This window comes from Pholcus phalangioides, unplaced genomic scaffold, assembly GCF_987345545.1.
Source record: "Pholcus phalangioides strain wild (caught in Gottingen) unplaced genomic scaffold, Ppha-v1.0 ptg000002l_1, whole genome shotgun sequence".
Lineage (NCBI taxonomy): Eukaryota > Metazoa > Arthropoda > Arachnida > Araneae > Pholcidae > Pholcus > Pholcus phalangioides.
In genome coordinates, this window is record NW_028301595.1 from 11,846,670 (window position 1) to 11,870,024 (window position 23,355).

The 23,355-nt window shown below is 34.4% G+C and overlaps 1 protein-coding gene across 1 annotated transcript in view; it reads left to right on the plus strand.

Moving 5' to 3' along the window:
* Positions 1-8,473: 8,473 nt before the first annotated feature.
* The window catches only part of LOC149089419 (QRFP-like peptide receptor), a 58,208-nt gene continuing 43,326 nt past the window's right edge, over positions 8,474-23,355 (plus strand). The window contains exon 1 of the mRNA XM_089240308.1: positions 8,474-8,567. The gene's annotated coding sequence lies outside the window, so the exon portion shown is untranslated. The remainder of the gene's footprint in view (positions 8,568-23,355) is intronic.

Genomic DNA, 23,355 nt, shown 5'->3' on the forward strand with positions numbered 1-23,355 from the left:
GGCAAGGTTTCTTCAGATATAACTCTTTGTTTCCGATTTTCAAAAGATATGCTGGTTTCTTCAAATATTTCTTAGAAGAAATTAAATTATAGCAATTTCGTTTTTCATTTTTTTTTTTGAACATTTCAAAATGCATTTCATAATTAAATACAATTCCTAGAACGTTCTGGAAGAATAGTAATTGCGCATAACGTAAGCGTGGTTTTCATGTGAATTTTGAATGAGATAGTAAAAATTATCTCATTTTTAATTGAAAATCATTTGAATATTTTTTTCAATTAGGTAAATTGATGCATTTGCTATCCAGTTTTTAATTTAATTAGATAAGATGCATTAACTGAAAGAGAATATATAAAATTATGCGGAAAATTATAACGTAATGTTTTCGTCTTTTTTCTGTTGGCCACTTACTTCCATGTTTTGTTTAATAGGCTCCACGCAATCCACAATAGCGCAAGTTTCTGCTACACTCATAACCAAGAAGAAAGAGAAAAAAAAGTCCAGGAAAATCTATATTTTTTCCTTCCAAAAGCAACTACTTCACAATATTTCCATCTTTCAAAGTTTCTGTCCTTTAGAAATTGGGTTTCCACGGTTTTTGGCGAAGTTGATTCCAATGGTTTATTTTCCTCAACAGACTTGTTCATAGTTTTACTACTACCGGTTAAAGGTTTTGGCTCAAGCATTTTCCGTTACTTTGTGCAACTTTTTAATTAAGACAAAGTAACCCTATTTCAAAGTTACAAGTGCTGTTTTTCGATCTATGCATTTTACAATGAAACATTGATAGTTCAACAAAAACATTTTATATATTCTTAATCAGAATGATATTGGCCTTAATTTGGCACTTACCTAAACTAAAACATGTACTGAATTCCTTGAGAAAGCTTAACATCAACAAAACACGTGTATTTAATAGGGTCATGAAAATAGCAACTGCTGCAACCTAGCGGTGAATATTAGAGCTCTGTTGAAGGTGGGCTTATACCTAACTAGTGTGACGGTCTGGCGGAATCGCCGGCTACAATGTGAACCTGAAGAAAGCAGCTTGTTTCAATTTTTTTTTCCCGTTTTGGGACGAAGTAGCCCGCGTTTACGGTACTATTTACTAAACCGTGCATGAATCTCATAAACATTCCTTATTATGAACTTCTAACGAATTGGTACACGTTGAAATGTGCCATGTATGTGTTGCATATCTATTGTGAAGTTTGTTTCTGAGGAATGCTTGTTATGTGCATCCCTTATGCAGTGCGCCCCTCACCTATCTGTACATATTGTATAATTTTATTTTTCTTATTTTTCTATTTACTTGATGCCACCGCATCATGCATTATTATATTCTACTTATATATATTTTCTGTATCTATGCGTTGTTTCTGACCCCCCCCCCCTTCTATTTTTTATTTTACTATGTTATTTGTCTTCTTGTTTAATAAAGTCCGCCACGGTCCAGCCCCCATTGGGGAAATGGCCAAAATTGCCCACGGTGATAGAGACCGTGTTAGGTTTGAATTGAAAAAAATAGCTCAATGCTTGTGTGCCAACAAGAGCACGCGTAGCTCTTCTCTGCACCCCCTTCAACCAAGTCTATGTCCCTTTGTAGGTATGGTCTCCAAAACCTCACAGCATACTCCAGTCCGGAACGAACTCATAATCGGAAAAGCTTAAGAATGACTTTAGTAGAATGAGAAGCGACCTTTCTAAGAGTGAAACCGAGTATTCAATTCGATTTTTTGACCACCGCTGAGTAATGCTCAGAAAACCTAAGCCGCTTGTCAATGAAAATTCCCAAATCAGTGAGCCCTAGTTGCATCCGGGATATAGTGATACCATTCAACTCATAAGTGAAACCACCCTTTAAACTTGAGCCAATAATTTTCGAATCACCCTGTACGTAACGTAGACCTTTTTCAATGAATATTACACCTCTAACGAAATGCTAATAAACATTTCCAACAGCGTTACCTAACAGCTGTTGATGTCCATTTGGATTCAAACACCATTACATTATTCCGACTCGTCGTGGACGGTTCATATATCACTTAAGGTCAACCCGAATCGATTAATACACGTTCTCAGAGAAATGCTCTCACCTCGCGAACAAAGCGAAATTCATTACTGCATCAAGAATTCCCCCAGTATGTGTGTGTCATCAACAAATGCTAATTAAATTGTTTTACATCTTAATTTGATTGGTTCATCATTTCCGGGCCGATGCCGGGAGAGTTAAAATTTTTCCGGAAATAATCCTTTAAAAATAGGTACAGCGAAACTCGTTCATAAAATGTTCCCAATCCGTTTTTCTCACTAAAATATATGATCACCTCCTAATTATTGCAAACAATTGAACGTATTTCTCCTAGTCAAAAGGGTCTTCAAAACGTTAACACCGATTATGACGATAAAATTCCGTGGAATCGTTGATGTTGTTATAACCGAGTTCGACTGTATAGTCCTGTAATGGCACCTCTGCTAATTCTAGACAACTACTTTCTTTACTTTTCCTTGGAACCGTCCACAACCCTAGTCTATCGCCATTGAAGCAATTTACTATTGTTTCAATCGGAAAATTTGAGTTGAATTAGAATTATTTGGTGTACCTACAGCATTGGGTTCGTAGTGATATGCGTGTTTCCGTCATATTCCTTACGAATGTGTGTATATTCTTTCAAACCGATCACAACTCAGTTCTATCACCATCTATGGGCGATTTACTACCTAGTGAGTTGTGCCGGAAGTGTAACTGTGTTTGTACTTAACATTCTGAGTGCGCGTGTAGTGTTGCGTTTAATTTTTCAGTGCTGCCATCTATATTTCAGAAGTGAAGTAGTGTATACTGGGTGATTCCATAATTCCACTTGCCGTATTTTACTGGAGATTTTCTTTGATCCTACACAGCCATACTTCCATCCAATTAAAAGAATATCCAAAGAACGTATCGACTTTCGATACGCCATTCATGTTGCAAGGGGTTGTACAGTTATCAAAATATAAAAATTAACTTTTTAATAGGGTCACCCTGCCCTAAAAAACACAATTTGAAAGTTATAGTCCTGTCTCTCCTGAAGACAACGAAACAAAACTCCACGTTCCTACGTGCCATATTCGCAGAGATATTGGAACTGAAAAACTGGAGAAAAGTTGGGAAAGGACAGCATAAATCAGAGGGAAAGAAGAGTTGTCCGTTAGTTTACGCTGATCTTTCTCCAATTCTTTTCCGTTTTTTGAAATTCCTCTCTTCATATCTGCGAATATTGCACTTGGAAACGTGGAGCTTATTTTTTTTTGCCTCAAAAGAGACAGGGCAACAACTGTCTAATTGGGTTTTAGAGGGCAGGGTGTCCATATTTAAAACGTTAATTTTTATATTTTGATAACTATACAACCCCTTGCAATATGAAGGACGTATCTGAGATATACGCGTTCTTTGGGTACTTTTTCTAATTGGGAATATGCCTCCAGGATCAACGGTTCACCAATAAAATACGGCAAGAGGGAATTATGGAATCGCCCTGTATGAACGTATATATTAAGGTAAATACGATAAATCCAGTGATTATGCATAATCACTGACCATTTTGGAAGGTATGATAAATTTTGATAAATCGCATTCATATTGGTGGTTATGTAGAATCCCCAGCTCTTATTGGTAAATATGATAAGTCGTCAGAGAGAGAGAGAGTTAAATCACTTAAATGTGCCCGACATTTTGCTCAACCTTCAGTCTAAGGCATCGGTTCCCAACCGGGGGTACGAGTACCCCACGGGGTACGCGAGAGGCCGTTAGGGGGCTACGCGAAAAGAAAATGGTAATGGCGGCCATCCATCTAAAAAAAGAACAAAATAATTAAAAAAGATTAAAAAGAAATTTTAAAAGTAGGTAGAGGTTTTCACTGGTATTGTCAGTTGTAATATATTGACCTTTCCCTATCAATGAAATCTTATATAACAGAGGGGTTGCGTCCGCTGGAAGGTTCGGCCTCCCGCCCGCACCCGACCTATGATCGGGATTCATGAACTCCTGCCTCTCGGCTCACTTTTCTTCGGCGTTTTAGATTTCATTATTGACTCATGACGGGCTGTGAATAAAAGTGAAGAATTAATTCGTGTTGTGTTAAACTTTTGTTGTGGGCGTTTGTATTGAGGCGTGTGCGTGTTAATCCCACAATTTTCTACGTCAACTTTTCTACCAAGCACCTACTACTCACGTGATTTGCGTTATGGATCAGTGGCTAAAAACTAGATCTGTGCGGAAGCGGACTGAAACACCGAAATGAAATACCTTGCATCTGTAAACGTGAAAACATATTCTGAATCTTCCAAAAGGTGTGCTACTACATTAGCTATTGTATTGCGAGACGAGGAAAAAATCACACTATTGGTGAAAAGATGCTGTCAGATGCACGTTTGCGGAGGAAAGTGCTCTTATAATAAGTTTAATACCTCTGACAAATATTTTTTTCCCATCCAAGTCGACGAAAGTACCGACGTTGCGTAATATTCTGTGATACTTGTAATTGTTAAGTACTTGAAAGAGAAAAATAAATCTTTTTATTTGTCACCCATCGAAGGGGTCGTACGACTGCTAAAGACGTATTTGAAGCAATTAATCATTATTTCCTTACAAAAAGAATTCAATGGTCAAAATGCATTGTCTCACAACAGATGGAGGAAAATTCACGGAAAGTTGCTACTCAGGCCGTCATGCACGCGTGGCAGAAGTCACTACCAAAATGAAATGGACTCACTGCACATACAGATCCCTGCATCGAAACCGTTGCCTCCGAATTTGCGAAACGTTCTTGAAACGGTCAAGGTTGTCAACTTTGTCAAGGTGAATCCTACCAACTACAGGTTGTTTAAATTGTTGTGTGAAGACATGGACATCCTTCACAACACTTTGCTTTTGCACACCTAAGTTAGGTGTTGTTAAGGTGGTTGTCCCGGGGTTAAGTCCTGACGTTGCTGTTCGAACTTCGGCGCGAGGTAGCCCTTTTTTTAGGAAGTGTTTGAAACACTTCACGATTTCTTGTCACAAGCTGGGCTAAATTTAACAGTCGGCCACTTGGAAGGATTAAAATCCTCGTTTCAAAAATATTTTTCAGAGCCGGAAATGGGTGATCGGGGGGCTCAATTTTTCAAAATCCTTTCAAAGAAGAGTACTTTGAACCGGCTTCACACATTGTTGATTGCAGAAAAGGAGAAATTGTTCGTATACTTACATAAAAAATATAGAAGCAAATTGAACGCGCTCCGGATTTGAGTTTATATTTATCCTCTGTTGAGCTTAATTTTTCAAAACTTTGTAATTCAATACAGTCTCAAACATCACATTAATTTTCTTTCCAATCTTCGTGTTAATATGTTTGCTTACTTCAAAAATATAAAAAAAAGCTAAGCAATGAATTTATTTAATTTAATTCAACATGTACATTGTTTTGAAGTTTTTCGGAAACTGTACTGGTCGAAACAGATTGGTGGGGGTTGGGGTACGCGGAAGGGAGCCGAGCCAGCTGGGGGTACGCGGACTGAAAAAGGTTGGGAACCACTGGTCTAAGGCCATGTCCATACTCATATACAAAGTCGCAGAAGAAATCGGGTATTCTGAGGCTTTTCGTAGATAAAAGTCGCAAGCCTAAGCCGCAGAACATGTCCACTCATACACAAAATCGCGCAACACGTGTTCGGCGAGACTTGTCGCTCGACAAATGGAGCGATTTGTTGCCCGTGACTTAAGTATGAGTGTAGACATGGATTGATGGATTCGATCAATGATGTTGATAAATCTGACGGAAGATAACATTACAAGACTGATAATATATATATATATATCTATATATATACAATTGATTTTCTGTCTGTGCGTGTGTGTCTGTCTGTCTGTCTGTGTGTGGGTGTGTGTGTCTGTCTGTCTGTGTGTGTATGTTCTCTATACAAATCTACAATTTTAGATCGATCGTCCCCAAATTTTGCATATATACCAAATGGGACCCGACTTGAACGATAAGCTACTTTAAAATTTCGTCAGAGCAGGGCAAATGCCCTAAATGGGCAAAAACCCGTAGGGCAAAAATGGTTTTCGGGCCTCAGCAATCATTTTCCGAACGTTTACTTTGGTTACCGTGGTTCCCTAACAATGCGTTTCATATACGATGGTTTGTCATTTCTTCAACGCTGTCAGTATATGTATAATATTTATGCCTTTATAATGGTTTGCCACATTTTCAATACTCCCAGTAATGAGGTTTTTTGAATAGACGTCATAATCAACACCGGCATCGCTTTGAGGGTCAGGAAAAGGGTGATCCTGATAGAAATCAGTGTTAAAATTGCCAATTTTACTGTAGAAATGCTGAAATTTGGTGGGGTTTTCCGCTACATCAATAATTTTAAAAATTGTATTGAATTCTCGATTTTTGAAATATTGAGTTCCCTTAGAGATATACGAAGCCCAGGAGATTAAATATGAAGAAATTAGCCGGACCTACTTTAGAGTTGGATATTCGTGCAATATCACATCTCGATTCCAACTTTTTATTTATATCTTCTCAAGCATGAAAATTAATGTCTCCGTATTGTCTTTTAATATTCAACTGCATAAATGGATATAGTTTAGGTTGTTTTAAAATTAATTATGGGCCCGTAAAAAGTACATCGAAAAAATTCCACAGCTTTAACTAAGCATTTTTGGAAGCTGAAACAGGCAGAAATAAATAACTTGAAGTTCAGGGGGAGGGAATCGAAATACCTAGCACCATTTAAAAAAAGAAAAAATATATATTTATTTTTACGTTTCTCTAAATCTAGATTTGTTTCTTTCATGAGTCGCGCAGGAAGTCGCCATATTGGTGAACTTAGACACGGTTTGCATGTCCCTCCAAGAAAGGGAGATATCACGTGATCCAAAAAAGCCTCATTGAAGAAAACCCGGGCAGCGCCGGGTATTATAGCTAGTATATATATATAATTTATAAATTTTTATCTTTATTTTCATTTAATTCGATTATTATGCAAAACATGTATATACCACTCATCATGTGCGGGAGGTACTGATGAGCGGTTGAATTTGAGTGAAATTTCCTCATTTTTTTTTCTTGCTTATATGACATCCCATGACATGTTTCCCCCAGCACGTTTCATCCGCGGTATATTTCGTCCCGGAAGGGGCCAAGTGAGTGCGTGAGTGACCGTATGAGTGACGAAGGGAGTGAGTGAGTGACGTATGAATTACTAGTGAGTGGGTGAGGGAATGGGTATTCGTATGAATGGTTTATTGAGTTGGTGAGTTACTGATTGAGTGAGCGAATGAAAGAGTCACTCCTTTCCTCAGCCACTCATACGATCACTCATTCACTCACACATTCACTCATATGTTCACTCACACATTCACTCATATGGTCACTCACACATTCACTCATATGTTCACTCACACATTCACTCATATGGTCACTCACACATTCACTCATATGTTCACTCACACATTCACTCATATGGTCACTCACACATTCACTCATATGTTCACTCACACATTCACTCATATGGTCACTCACTTATCATTTGATCACTCATATGGTCACTCACTTATCATTTGATCACTCATATGGTCACTCACTTATCATTTGATCACTCATATGGTCACTCACTTATCATTTGATCACTCATATGGTCACTCACTTATCATTTGATCACTCATATGGTCACTCACTTATCATTTGATCACTAAATGTCGAGTGTCGGAGGTGAATTTGCAGGATCCCGATTTATTCCACACATTTGTCATATTTTCCAACTTCATTCGGGATTCATGCACAATCACAAGTAAAAGTTATGAATGAAAAAAAAAATCGATAAGCATAGATTAAATATATATTTAACAGATCGTAAAAAATGTCACTTATCTCCTAAGATAAGGAGAGAAAAAATCAATAATTCTCTAAAATATTTTATCCACAAAAAACCAAAACGTCAAGAAACGCCAAGTTTTTTTTCTCCTTTATGTTGGAAGTTTCTTGACTTGAGAACGTGTTGGAAAAAGAGAAGAATCTTCGAAAACAGGAAAAAGATCTTGAACAAGAAGTTTGACAGGAATTAAATGCAGGAGGAAAAAAAAAATATCTAACATTTTTCTCTCTCCTGACTTTTCAAATTCCTTCTTCCCAAAAAAAAATTAAGAAGCAAGTGTTAGACATTTATGATACGGAAATTACCATTTTCAGGTACATACACTGACAGACAGAAGTTTTCTTTTTTAAGATGACACACAATCACGAGGAAATACTCTCCAGGATCTCTTCCCACCTCATCAGATTGAAATCCCTGACATTTTCCGGAGAAAGTGACGTCACGAGCTGTCAGCGCCGATTGGCTGAACGTGGCGGGAAACGTGCTCTTCTCCGGAGATATCTTCAGTATAGACTCTGGAAACGAGATAAATGTGTATCTCTCTTTTCCAGAAAGTTCCCTGGATGGAACAAGTTGTTGTTATTGTCGTTCCTTTTGAGATGTAATTTTCGTTCCCTCCAAGACATGAGTCCTCTGAAATTTCTTCCGGAAAAAATCATAAGGTAAGCTTTCTTATGAAAATTTTAATAACAATAATTAATTACATGATAATATAATTTTTTGTGGTCGTAATTGGCTTTTATTATTAATTTCTAACCCTATGAAATTATGTAAATTTCAGTGTTTGCAATAATTAAATTTCGTGGAGAAGCATGAACCAAAAAAAAATTACAATTACATATCAGAAAAATAATGTTATTTTAATTATATTTTAAATGTTAGTTTGGATTAAGATATTACAAAAATATACAGGGTGCCTAGTAAACAGAGGGTATGGCATTTTAATGGTGAACCGTTGATCCTGGAGGTATACTTCCAGTTAGGAAAAGTTAGCAAATAACATGTAGTACTTGTATACGTTACTCATGTTGCAAGGGGTTGTATAGTTATTAAAATAGAAAAATTAACTTTTTACACAGTCCCCGTGTGCTCAAAACCCCAATTACAAAGTTGTTGCCCCGTCATTTTTGAGGATAACAAAAAAATTCCGCGTTTCTCTCCAAGTGCATTATTCATTGAAGTATTCAAATTCGAAAAACGAAGAAAATTTGAAAAAAAAAAACCAGATTTAAATGCGGGTAAAACTTTTTCCGCATTCAAAGCTGTTTTTTCGCTAAATTTCTTCTGTTCAAATTTGAATATTTCAATGAATACTGCACTTGAAAATGCCGATTTTTTTTTTCTTTTCGCATTAGAAAATACAGGACAACTTTTTAATTGGGTTTTGGGGCACACGGGGACTGTGTAAAAAGTTTTTTATTTTTATAACTACACAACTTCTTGAAACATGAATGACATATCTGAGATATTTGAAACTTGTATTATATACGCGATATTTGGAAAAAAATTTTAATTGAAAGTGTACCTCTGGAATCAATGATTCGCCAGTAAAATGAAATACACCTGCTTACTATGCACTCTATATACAGTAAAGTAGGGTGACTTGGGTACAGATATCCCTTACCTGTATTCCTTATTAATGAAATATTTTTTACTAAACGTTTCATTACTAGAGAGAGATAGAGAGAGAAAAGAGATGTTTTTCCCCACATTTTTGTGCAAGAGCAGTTTTGAAATTTATCATAGTGGAGAAAAATGAATTGAAAGTCATATTTCAAGTCACTCTCTCCAGGTGGGGCGACATGGGCGGTATAAAAATTTAAATCAAAATATCATTTTGTTTGTTCCTTGAGAATTCATTGAATGACATAACACAAGGAGTTGTTATGGTGATCCTGATGAATAAATTCAAATAGTCAATTTCTCTTTGAAATAATTTTGTGCATGACCTCTATTTTTCTCATTTAAAAAGTGATACTTCAATTTTAATTAGCTGTTTGATTGCTCAGTTTTTAATCTTTAAATAATGGATTTTTTTGTTTAACGTGTCAGTGCATGAAGATTTCCTTATTTATTAAATAAAATTTTTTAGGATCCGGAAAAATTTTCAGTTTGGAAATTTTTTGACAAGTATATATAATATATATACTTGTATATACAGGGTGATCAGCGAATAAGCCCTTATTTCGAAATTAAATATCTCTACAATAAAGATCAATACAAGATATACAGAAGACTGGATGTTGTGAAGATATTTATTATTTTAGATGTTAATTTTTTTTAAGGAAGGGGAAAAACTCATCTCTGCCTCTACCGGGAGTCGAACCCGGGTCCCTCGATATATATAGTCATCTGGTGGCTCGTCGTCCATGAGCTATTAGCTGATCGGTTTCACCGTCCATTGCACGGTTCCGTTCGGCATATATACGCTCTAGCGAAGGAAAATCTCTATCTCCTCTGTAGCTTAGTGGTCAGAGCACTCGTCCGGCAATCGAGGGACCCGGGTTCGACTCCCGGTAGAGGCAGAGATGCGTTTTTTCCTTCCTTAAAAAATTTAACATCTAAAATAACAAATATCTTCATAACATCCAGTCTTCCGTATATCTTGTGTTAACAAGTGGAGAGCGACATTCATGTCATAAAGATCAATGGAATTATGCGGTAAACGGTACGTTTATTAGCAAAACTAAGAATGTTGTGCAGAAACTTTGAAAATTTTGTTTTTTTTTAAATTAAAATCCTCATTTGTGTGAAGAGAAACCACTGCATTCGCCTAAAGTTACTGCATGGGCTGCGGTATGCGCCAGAGGCATTATCGGCCCCTTCTTCGTGCGAGAAACGATTACTACTGAACGTTACGTAACAACAATTTGTCAGCACACATGGCGCATACCGCAGCTCCATGCAGTAACTTTAGGCGAATGCAGTGGTTTCTCTTCACACAAATGAGGATTTTTGGAACCCCAAAATCTCCAGTTTTGCTTCTTTTTTTTTAAATTTTAAAAAAAACTAAATTTTTGAAATTTCTGTACAACATTCTTACAGTTTTGCTAATAAACGTACAGTTTACCGCATAATTCTATTGATCTATGCTGTAGAGATATTTAATTTTGAAATAAGGGCTTATTCGCTGATCACCCTGTGTATATATACAGTCAAACCTCGTTAATGAGTCACTCTTGGGAGAGCAAAAATATGACCTAGCTGTGCCAATTCCTGCCTGAGGACAATTGGGACTTCCAAAAAGTGACCCGGTAAGCGGAGTGACGTGCTAACCGGGTGACGCACTAACGAGGTTTGACTGTATATATATATATATATATATATATATATATATATATATATATATATATATATATATATATATATATATATATATATATATATTATAAAAATATATATAATATATATATTTCAATTAACGGCTTTGAAAGTGATTATGCAAGAGGACCGGATTTGTGTCCCGGTCGAGACAAGATGGGTTTTCTTTCCGAGTCCACCTCATCATAATGTCCAGAAATATCTGTTTCATTGAAACATAATACGTAAATGCTATATTAAAATAATGACATAACCCCCCCCCCCCCTACAGCCCGGACCTTGCTCCATGTGATTTCTGGCTGTTTTCGGTACTGAAGGAGAAGCTTCCGCGGGAGAAAGTATTAGTTCTGCTGTGTGTAAGGGTTCACTCAGACGGCTTCCAGATACGAGCCTCCACTACTTGCTTTGAAAAGTAGATCGAACGATGGGACAATTGCATATCATCTGAGGAAATGTACTTTGAAAAATAATAAATGAATTTTTGCTGTATTTATTTATTGATTTTATTTTATGATTTTACTCCAAATTCTCACGAAAAACGTACTTTATACATAATTTTCCTAAGCCCCCCCCCCAATCAAAACAAATTTTAATTAGTAAAATTTGCGGTCCTCTCCGTTATATCGAATAAAATCGATCCCTTGACATTTAAATGAAAATTTGCTGAAATATCGGTGATTTAAATTTTTGACGTTAGGCATGTATACGTGCTATAATAATTCTCTTTAACCCTTTATTTGGCAGTGTTGCTCTCAAAAGCCACACGAGTTTCTTATATTTCTCCAAGTAACGGCATTTTATATTTTGAGCTCGTTTCGGCATTGAATGCCTAACCATTGGATTTTTACTTGAAAGATGTTCGGGAAGTGTGAAGTTTCTCTAACCAGAAGAATGAGTCGACGGTACACACGTCTCCTACTACTCGACAAGCCAAGCAAGAACGTCTTTTGACATTTGCATTTTGGAAGGGGGACTACCATGTATGGGGGAGACATATTGCTTTGCATTCTGCAACAAATAGAAAAATAAGTGGGCAGAAAATAAGTGGCATTTTTAAACTATTCAAATCTATGTAAAAAATCATATAAATTCAAAATCATATGTTCCCTGAAGTGCAGCATCCCATATTTTTTTTTAAATATCGACAGTAAATTTTGTCATGTAATAGCAAACAGGATACCTCGTTTGCTTAATATATAGCCCCTCAAATGTTTTCTTCTCTGGATATTTCAATTCATGCCAATGAAAGGGTTAAAAGCCTAAACTTAGAAGAGAGGCAAAAATTGATAAAGCCGAATCTCACTTAATTTTTTTTTTTCGGCAGACTGTCTCTTCAGGCATCCCCGTCAATATACAAATACAAATGCAATTTCCACAACAGACAAAATGCCCAACGAGGTGGCTGAGAAAAATATGCCCATAACAAATATGGATTTCATATCTTTCAAATATGGGTTGAGCAAGTGGAACAATTTCATAATGAAATCATAAGATAGATATTTTTGTATTAAAGTTATGCTTTATACTACAATAACGTTTCTTAAAGTAACTTATACGTCCACTTCACACCTGAGCCAAAACTGGCTTAAGGGGGTTGGTGCACGTAAATTTTTCAAAAAACACATTTTCCAATTTTTAAATAACAGGAAATTTTCTGAGTCTAATTGTATTAAAGTTTTTGTTCTACCTTGCTCTACCCATACTAAAAATGTTTTAAAAATATTTTGGTATAAGCTGCTGGCAGGCGTTATGTACCGCTGTGATGGTCGAGTGGTTATAGAGACGGACTCGCGATGTGAGGATCCGGGTTCGAACCCCACAGTGGTGGTCGGCTGAAGTTGGTTTTCTGTGGTTCCCAACTTCAAGGCGCGAATGCGAGCCGATCTCCCCGTTAAAAAGTCTCGCCACAGAGAGCAACAGACCTACAACGTTACAAATATTCAATCATTACACTTCACTCACAATTTGAAGTATAGATGGCATCACTGAAATATCATACACAACACTAGCTACACACTCAGACTGTTAGGTGTACACACTCACTTTGTTCCAGACTCTGCCACGAAGCTGGGCTGGAAGAGATCTCGGCAACGGGATAAGTCCGGTGGCAGAGACCCTGGCGTTGATTCATTCACGGCAGGCATTATGTACGCTAATGTTTGTTACTAAGATGCTTTTTTCTTAAAACTAAGCATTTTGTTAGATAAGGAACAATATTTTTCGAACACCACTCATTCAAATGTCTTGAAACATTGTGTGTCTCGCAACAATATGGTGTTACATACTTTAACAAAAGGATTTTTTATTAGATTTATTTTTAAAAATTTTATGGCACAAAATTGTTGTGCCTACAAAAGTTGATTTGTGCTTATTGTATGCCAAAATTCTTTTAAAAAAGAAAAATAAATAAATAATTTATTAATTTAAGATATCTTTACTTTACTTTAAGATATCTTACTTAAAGACCGTTTGAGTTGGATATGTGTATCTCAGGTCTTAAATTAAAAAAGAAGTCATTATAAAAATCATTTAAAACCAGACCCGCCCTTAGTGGTATGACAGGTGTAGTCACATCGGGCCCGCACTCACGGTAAATTATTGAATGCTTTCACTAGTTCTTAAATTATTTCTGGCGTTAATTCTGAATTTTCATCAATTTTAGAATATTTTTATACTGTTAATTCTGAATTTTCATCAATTGTGGAATTATTAAATAAAATTTTCATTAATTCTGTAATTGTTTTTTTCATTAATTCTGTAATTGTTTCTTTCATTAATTCTGTAATTGTTTCTTTCATTAATTCTGTAATTGTTTCTTTCATTAATTCTGTAATTGTCTCTTTCATTAATGCCGGAATTATTTCTTTCATTAATTCTGTAATTGTTTCTTTCATTAATGCCGGAATTATTTCTTTCATTAATTCTGTAATTGTTTCTTTCATTAATGCCGGAATTATTTCTTTCATTAATGCCGGAATTATTTCTTTCATTAATTCTGTAATTGTTTCTTTCATTAATGCCGGAATTATTTCTTTCATTAATGCCGGAATTATTTTTTCCGTTATTTCTGATTTTTTTATCAATTGCGAATAATTAAATTAATTAATTCTGGAATTTTTTTGCCCCGTCAATTCCGAATTTTCATAATGGAAATGGAATTATTTATTCTTATAATTCAGATCAATTGCAAATAATTAAGTTCATTAATTCTGAATTAATGAATGAATTCTAGAATTTTTCCCAGTTAATTCTGAATTTTAATCACTTCTGGGGGGAATTTTTCGTCCCGTCAACTCTGAATCTCCATAATGATGAAATAGAATTATTTCTTACGTTAATTCTGAATTTTCATCAACTTTGAAATTATTATTTTTTCGTTAATTTTTAAATTTTCATCAATTCTGAATTTTCATTGTGCTGAAAAATCATTTCTTTCAATTATTTTTAATTCATGAATTCTTAGACTTCCGTTAGTTTCGGGAATATTTTCTCTTATTTGTTATTATTAATTATTAATTACCCTCAGTATAATGAATGTTCTTCAACTCTTCCTGTTACCTGTTAATCTATATTTCATTGTGTTTTTAAAAATTTTTGTATAGATATTTCTCAGTATTCCTGTACATGCTGAAATAATAAATGTTGATTCCCAACCCCTCCTAAAATATATAGTTTTCGCAAAGTTGTCCTAAACATTTTTGAGACGCACTTGGCCAACACATCTGGTTAGGGCAGCCCTAATTAAAACATCTAAAATCGTGAAAATGAAGTATACAAATATGTGTACCTCTAGCATGGCCCCCCACATCCTGTAGCGGGGCCCCTAGGCTGAGATCTTTTGCGGGCCCCTCGGTCAGACCTTCAATGGGCCCCTTCTGTAGCTAAATTATAGCGTGAAAAAGCAAAAAAATGATGATAATTATCCCGGGCCCCAGGGCTAGAACCCTGTCAGCCCCCCTATGTGGGGGCCATGACCTCTAGAGTGAAAAGTTTATATAATTTTAAATTTACCTACGGTCAATCTTTCTACCTGCAGTTAGGGTTGTATTAAGGGGGTGTCACGAGACCCCTGAAGTCAAATTTTCAAAAATGACTTCAAAAAATACTTTATTCGATTGCAAATAAATGCCAAAATATCATGTCAATCGGTTGATTTGTTCTTTCAAAATAAATGAAAAAATTAATAAATTACAGTGTAAATGTATATATACAAGAAAAAACACTTTAAACGGGGTTTTCTCAGATTGCAGTTTATAAAAGTCCATCCATAAGATTTAAAAAAAAATTACTGCACCAAAAATTCTGAAAATTTGCAGAAATGTTTATTCGACATGTATTAGTAAAATGAAGCTCGAACTTCAATATCAGACGGACAATTGGTTAGAATTTTATGAATTTTTAAAGTTTGAAAAACATATAAATTTCAAAAATCTAAAAATTCGACGTTTTTTTAAAAATACTTCCCATTATAGTAAATTCCTAAATGAGGTCTATTTTACTAACACATTTCGAATAAACATTTCGCAAAATTTCGGAATTTTTATTGTAGTTTTTTTTTTAATCTTACGGATGAACTTAAAAACTGCAATTTTTAAAGAACAAATTAACCGATTGACATGAAATTTTTAGTATTTTATTAATAGTCGAATAAAATATTTTTTGAAGTAATTTTGAAGTAATATTTTTTGAAAATTCGACTTCAGGGGTCGTGACACCCCTTAATCAAATATTGAATTCACATTATCATAAATTTGAATCACCAAAATCCTTTAATCTTCGGGGGAATTTTTCTTTTTCAAGATTCTAAAAGAAGATGTTTTCTCTTGAAAGTTTGATTTCAATCCAGATCTACTGAATGAAAAGGAAGATAAATTATTCAGTAGCAATCGCGTAGAAAAATTTCTATTCCGTGGCCGAAATATACTCGAAAACAAATAACCTTATTGAAATTTAACGGACACATCTATTTTTCGGAAACCTATTTCGCAAAATCATTTTCAGCGTAAATCGAACTCCAAGACCCATGTTAAGTCCTAACGCGGGTGTCACTGTAGCACTGAAGACACAACCTTCTTTCAAAATTTTTGTGAGTTATTCGAAACGCATGATTTGAAACGCGAAATGCATGAAGACGCGAGAAATTTCAATTAGTTCCCCGCAACTGGTTTCGCAATTACATTAAAAATTTTCCGAAAGAATAAATTAATTTTTCCATATGGAAATCAATGTTCATAGAACAAAGAATTACCAGATATTTATGAAATTTCGCACATAGTTTGTAAAAAGAAATACGATAAACATGTTGGGGTGAATCGAGAAGCTGTCCATTCTTAGAATAAGACAACCATAAGTATTCTTTATGGGCATTGTATGATATTTATCACGTGTATATATTGTTTATAATTTTTGTTAATTGCATTTTTAATTGGGTTGATGTATTTTTGAAATATATGACATCCATATTTTTATGGGCATATTTTTTTCAGCCACCTCGTTGGGCATTTTGCATGTTGAGGCGTTGTATTTGTATATCTTAAAAGTTGGAAATGATTAAAATTTCAGTTTCTCATGCGCAAATCGTAAAAATTTCAAAGGAATCTGAAACCACACTTTGAGAATATAATAGAAGGCCGTCAGAGAAATGTGTGGAAAGTTATTGCAGAATATTCGCGCAATTAAATTAGGTGGCTATACAGGGTGCATAGGAAAGTCTCTTTGCAATAATTACTGGTGAACAGTTGATCTTAGAGACACACTTCCAATTAGGAAAATGTATCCGAATAACGTGTTAGACTTCAGAAGATACGTCAATCATACAACAAGGGATTGTACAATTTTTAAAATAAAAAAAAATTCTTTTTCATGTGGACACGTTGTTATTAGGAACCCAAACATAATGTTGTCACCCTACCTCTCCTGAGGCCAACAAAAAATTCCACGTTTCCAAGTGCAATATTCACTGAGGTATTTTTGAATTCGAAAATCGGGGGAAATGACGGGAAAGAATGGCATAACCTAACGGACAAGGTCATTATGCTGTTCTTTCCCACTTTTCTCAGATTTTTAAATTCAAATATCTCAGTGAATAGTACAATCTTAATTAAGATTTTTAGGACAGGGGGACTAAATGAACAGTTAATTTTTTTTTATTTCAATAAATATACCAACACCTTGCAACATGTATGACGTATCTACTACTTCACCAAACACCAACTATGGCCATATCACTATTTCCTGCCATTAATGAGATGGGTTGAAAATGAAAGCGCTGTCTATTAGTGGTAGCGTCAAGTTCGTTAGGGAAAACAACTTATTTATATCCTCCGTCGGGTTCAAACTCAGGACAGTGACAGCAACCTTCACGGACGAGCATCTTACCACCATGCCATGTATGACGTATCAGAGTTCTACACGTTATTTGAATAATATTTCTAATTGGAATTATGTTTCTAATATCAACGATTCACCAGTAAAATGCGGCAAGTGGAATTAGGTAATCACCCCTGTATATTGTGAAGATAATAGCATTTTTATCCGAGTGAGAGAGAGAGACCGGAAAATCCAAACTTGGCTACATTTTAAGCTATAAAAACTGCAGTGAAAAAGTGACGTACTCGTAATTCCACTTATTAATTGGAAAATAATTATATGACTTTTTTACACGTCATACGTTGTATTTCATTACAACCGTATTTCGTTTAATTGAAAAAAAAAACACCATAAATTTATTATTTCAAATGAATGCATCTAATAACTAGAAATAATGTTATTATTTTTTCAATCATAGCATTGCTAATGAAATCTAATTAGTCCCGAGACATCAAAAAATATAAAGTGATCACTAAAAAGGAAATTTAGAGAAAAATTAAAAAGAAAGAAATTTAAAAAAAAAAGTATATATTTCACTATTGACATCTTAATTAGCTCGGAAATAGTTAATTAACACCGATAATGGCCGAAAAAAATGAAGTAAACAACATATGACTTTTGTCAAGAAAAATTACCGTTGATTGCGGCTAATTATTATAAATTTGACTTCCTTTGAGAGAAACATTTTCATTGCATCAGAGATCAGAGAAAAGCTGACATCTTTCTTAATTAATGTAAAAATACCTAGAACATGAAAACACAACATTTGTCCTCCCAATTTGTTGTGATATAACGTATTTGCATGACAAAGGATTCATTTTTCTATGCAAGTGGGAGATTCCCCGTCAAATTTAAATTCTTTTTCTTCCACCAGTTTTTCAACTTCCAAAATTTATCTTAGACATTTTGCACAAAAATATTTAAAATTCCATTTTCATGCACGCCAAGGGAAAACTCAAAACTGATTCTTTTCTGTCCAAGTACTATGGGGGGAAACAAAATATTCATAGAAACAGTTCTTAAAAATTATTTATGAGTCCCTAGAAAAATATTCAGGACAAAATTAAATAATTATCCGGGAAAAAATTCAATTATAAGATCCATTAGTATTGAAAAAATAGCATTCTTAGTTGACATCATGAATAATGAATGATGTATGTAAGAGTATGTACAATATTATTCTGAATATGTTTTTCAAATGAATAGTTTCTAATAGTTATTATCAGAAAACGAAGGATCGAAACAAGCTTCAGAAATTTTTCAAAATTTCAGAATTACTCAACATTATTGTCAATAATCTCCTTTAAGCAGAAAATAAATTATTAAAGTAAAGGTTTTTATTTTTCGTATTATTATTATCTTGTTTGTTACTTCATCCTTTCGTAAAGGGTGTCCTGTAAGTCCTATAATTCGGCCTTTCTTTCATCAACCGTTTGTTCTAGAGGTATGGTTGTAATTTATAAAATGCTCAAATTGTGTTCTGTATCACACTGTACCAGTTTTAAGAGTGAAAATACAGTGTATCCTAAAATAAATAAATCTAAATTTTTATACGATCCCTCTGTCTTCTAACTTTCAATCAGTAAGTTTCCTTGTCTCTTCTGAGGCCAACAAAAAAGTTCCATGTTTCTAAGCGCAATATTCGCTTAGATATTTGAGTTCAAAACCAGAGAAAACTGGAAAGAACAGCATAAGTAAGGGAAAGGAGCGTCGTTCATTAGTTTATACTGTTTCTTCCCAACTTTCCTCCGATTTTGAATTCATATTGCGAATATTGCACTTAGAAACATGGGATTTATTTTTGTGGCCTCAGAAGAGATTGGGCAAAAACTTTCTAATTCTGTAAAATAAAAGATGGGATACGTATAACAATTTAGATTTTCTTTTTATGACACACTGTATGAAACTCGTAGGGAGTAATTTCTGAACATATTTTATAAGCATTTTCTAAATTAAACAGCGAGGTGTTTTAACGAACTGGGATGCCTCACCCGAAATAAAGAAAACGAATGGAATGGAAATTTATTGAACTGTGTGTGTGTGCGCTCACAGATTAACAAATAAATATTTATCATTAAATCATTCAGATGTATATAATTAATAATTCCTCTAGTATTTTTCTCTCCGAAATTCCAAAATAATTTCGATATTTAGATACGTTTTTTTTTTTTTTTTGTATTGAAAAACATGCATCTCTCTATTTCAAGGAAAACAATCAAGTAATTGAATTTGGGAATCAAAATCTAAAAATCAAAACTGGCAAATCATGATGATATATATTTTTATGTAAATTTTTTTACACTTACTACGTATATTTTCTACTCAGTTTTATATTTTTGTATTTTTTTTTTATTCTTTCACTCTTATTTTTTTCACTCCTATTATTTTCACTTTTATACTTTCATTTTTGCATTTTGATTTGTTCATTTTTATATTTTAATTTATTCAGTTTTAATTACAATTTACAAATTTTTTTATTTTAATTTGCTCATTTTTTTAGTCTAATTTGTTCTATTATTGTTATCACTCCTTTTATATTTTCATTTTTCCATTTTTATGTTCTTATATTTTCACTTTTTTCCGTTTTTATATACTTTCATTTTTTATTTCTCATTTTTATATTTTCTTATTTTTATATTTTTATTTTTTATGATTTTTATTTTTTATGATTTTTATTTTTTATGATTTTTATATTTTATTTTTTCCACTATTGTATATAGTTGTTTAATTTATTTTTATATTAATATTTTTTATATAAATATAATTTTGTATAAAAAATATTATTTTATATTTTTTCGTTGCTCGGCGCTCAAAATTTCTATCATCAAATGCCGAATTATTCCTTCCGTTATTTCTGCATCTCTCACTTTCTCTATAAATAATCATTATATAGAAAACAAAAGAAAGCAAAGCTCTCGAAGAAAAATTTTTCAGACAAAAGTTTTAACATTTCCCGCACAATGATAGTCATATAATAACTTAAACATTGAGGAATTTTTACAAAGAAACTTTTTGCCTAAAAAAATTGATCCTGTGATTTTAAAATTACAAAATATAACAATAAATTTTTTTAGCGAGAAATTACCTGATAAAAATTACAGAAATTCTAAATTTTAAAAAACCTTATCTACTACAATTTCATTCTTTTTAATGTAAAAAATATTACTATTTATAATATATACCACTTATTATTTTAAAAATAAGGGATTTTTAGAAATTAAAGCAAATACTGTAATTTGAATTTCAAGTATCATTCAATTAAATAGGATTTCAAGTGTACGTAATAACGGAATGAACACTTAATCAAAAAACGAGAATGTTTAAACAAATACTTATTTATGGAGTATAGTTGAAAAAAAAAAGAACTATGTGTAAAATTTATTTTGATCGGGAAAAGTGTGATGTAAACGCCTACGTGGTGCTTATTCTGGGGAAAACATTAGTTAGAATTCTTTGAGCTCTATACACATAAAAACATCAATTAAACTGCCGACAGATTGTTTTAGAGAACGTAGGTGTGTATTTATTAAAAATAAAAAAACTCATATCATTAACATTTCCTTTATAGTTATCTTATATATAACGTTAAATGTGAAAGTATGTATGTTCCTTACACAAATCTACAATTTTAAACCGATCGTTTCCAAATTTTGGACATATACCAAACAGGACCAGGATTGTGAACCATAGGCTACTTTAAAAGTTCATCAGAGCTGGGCAAATGCCCGAAGTGGGCGAAAAACCGTCCGGCAACAATGGTTCCTGGGCCTCAACAATCACTTTCGGAATGTTTACTGTGGTTCCCTAACAATGCGTTTCAAACGTGCACATGCTTTTACAATGGTTTGCCACTTCTTTGATGCTGCCAGTATTATGTTTATTCCTTTATAATGGTTTGTCACTTTTTCAATCCTCCCAGTAATTGAAAAAACCCGAGAAGCGCCGGGTATTTTTGCTAGTATCATATAAATTAAAAAATCAGTTTCAATACGAAAAAATATTTCGTTAAATATCCACAATATATAACCCGAAAAAAATAAGTGAAGACTGCCGAATATTTAATAATAGGTTGCAAAATTTTAATTGTGATACTGACAAAATACAAGAACATTCCCACATTCATCTAGTACAGAATTGCAAATGAATGAGTAAATTCAAGGATATACACTCATTGCCATAAAAATTTGTGCACCAAGGAAAAGTTTTCAGAATGGAAAGAAATTTTATATGAGTACATCGTTGATTATAAGTAAGTGATTGCATAATTAAAGCAAAAGAATCGTTTGTTACAGGAAAAACTACAAATGAATGGAGGTTTTAGTACCCTATGGGGCACCTCTAGCTTGAATGCACGATGCGATACTGGTGGGCATTTAGTCATATAGACCCCGTATGGTGTACTGCGTCATTTCATTCCACAATTGCTGTAAGCGCGCCTCTAGTTCAATCGAATTCCCAGGCAACTTGCCGTCCCAAGTGGTCCCAGATGTGCTCAATTGATGACTAATTTGGGATCTGGCATGCCAGGGAAGGGTGTTAATATGGCGGAGATATTCCTGTGATGCCCTTGCTGTGTGTAGCCGAGCATTGTCCTGTTGAAAAATTGTCCGGCAGGGCTCTGCCGTGGCAACACATGTGGTTAAAGGATGTCATGAACGTACCGCTGGGCTGTCATGCCACCGTGGATGAATATTAGAGGTGACCGGGTGTCCGTCGAGCTCGACACCACTCTAAACGGAGGCGACGGTGAGTATGTGTCATTGGTAGCACACGTAATGTGTGCCGTGATACCAAATGTTCTTCAGCAAGGCTCATCGTGATGGTAGAGACATACACAACGGCCTGTACTAAAGTGAAGCGGCTGCCCATGCCCGAATGGCGGAAAATTTAGTTGCCACTGTACGTGGTTATCGAGTAATGTAACGGTCTTCTCGGATATTGGTCTGCCGAGGCTTCCTGACCTTGACCGCCGTGCATGCGACCTCGCTCTCGTAAACTGGTCCACACACCTCCTCACAGTAAAGTCAGATCGGCCCAAGTGGCTGGCTGCTCGCAGAGCTGACCACCCGGCTTCCATCATCCCGATGATTCTTCCCCGCTTGAACTCTGACAGCTGACCATATTGTCTTCGATGGTGGCGTAACGGCATCCCCCCCCCAAATGAAAAAGCATCCCTCTGCAACAGATTAAGTACATGTAAAATTCCTCCACGTACCTCTTTTAGGCCGGGATTACACTATAAAAGTTTTGTAAAAGCTCTACGATAAAACTCGAAAAATTCAACCAATAAGATCACCTGTTGCATTTGCTCGAATGTAACCGATGCGCTTATTGTTTGAATGTTTACAGGTTTATAAAATTTTATAGTGTAATTCCGGCCTTATACGCCAAGAAGAACAAAGTTCAATGCCCTCAACGCATTACACATTGCGTAATCACGCTGTGCATCTAATCATTTGCATATCTGCCAGACAAGTATCTTAATGTGAAGTTTTGCTGCGATCGAACAATTACTTCCTGGTGGGCAAATTTTTAGGGCAATGAGTGTATAATGGTAGCACATATATTTGCCGATAAGAAATGAGATTTATTAAAAAATCAAATTTGTTATTCTCCATTCTACGAACATCATTTTTTTCCTCATAAATTTTGAATTTCAGTTCTGAATTTAATCAGCGAAAACTTCGAGCCGAACCGAACGTTTCATAGGTAAAAATTATGATACACGGAAAAGTTGGAAGTTATTTATTTTTATCTCAA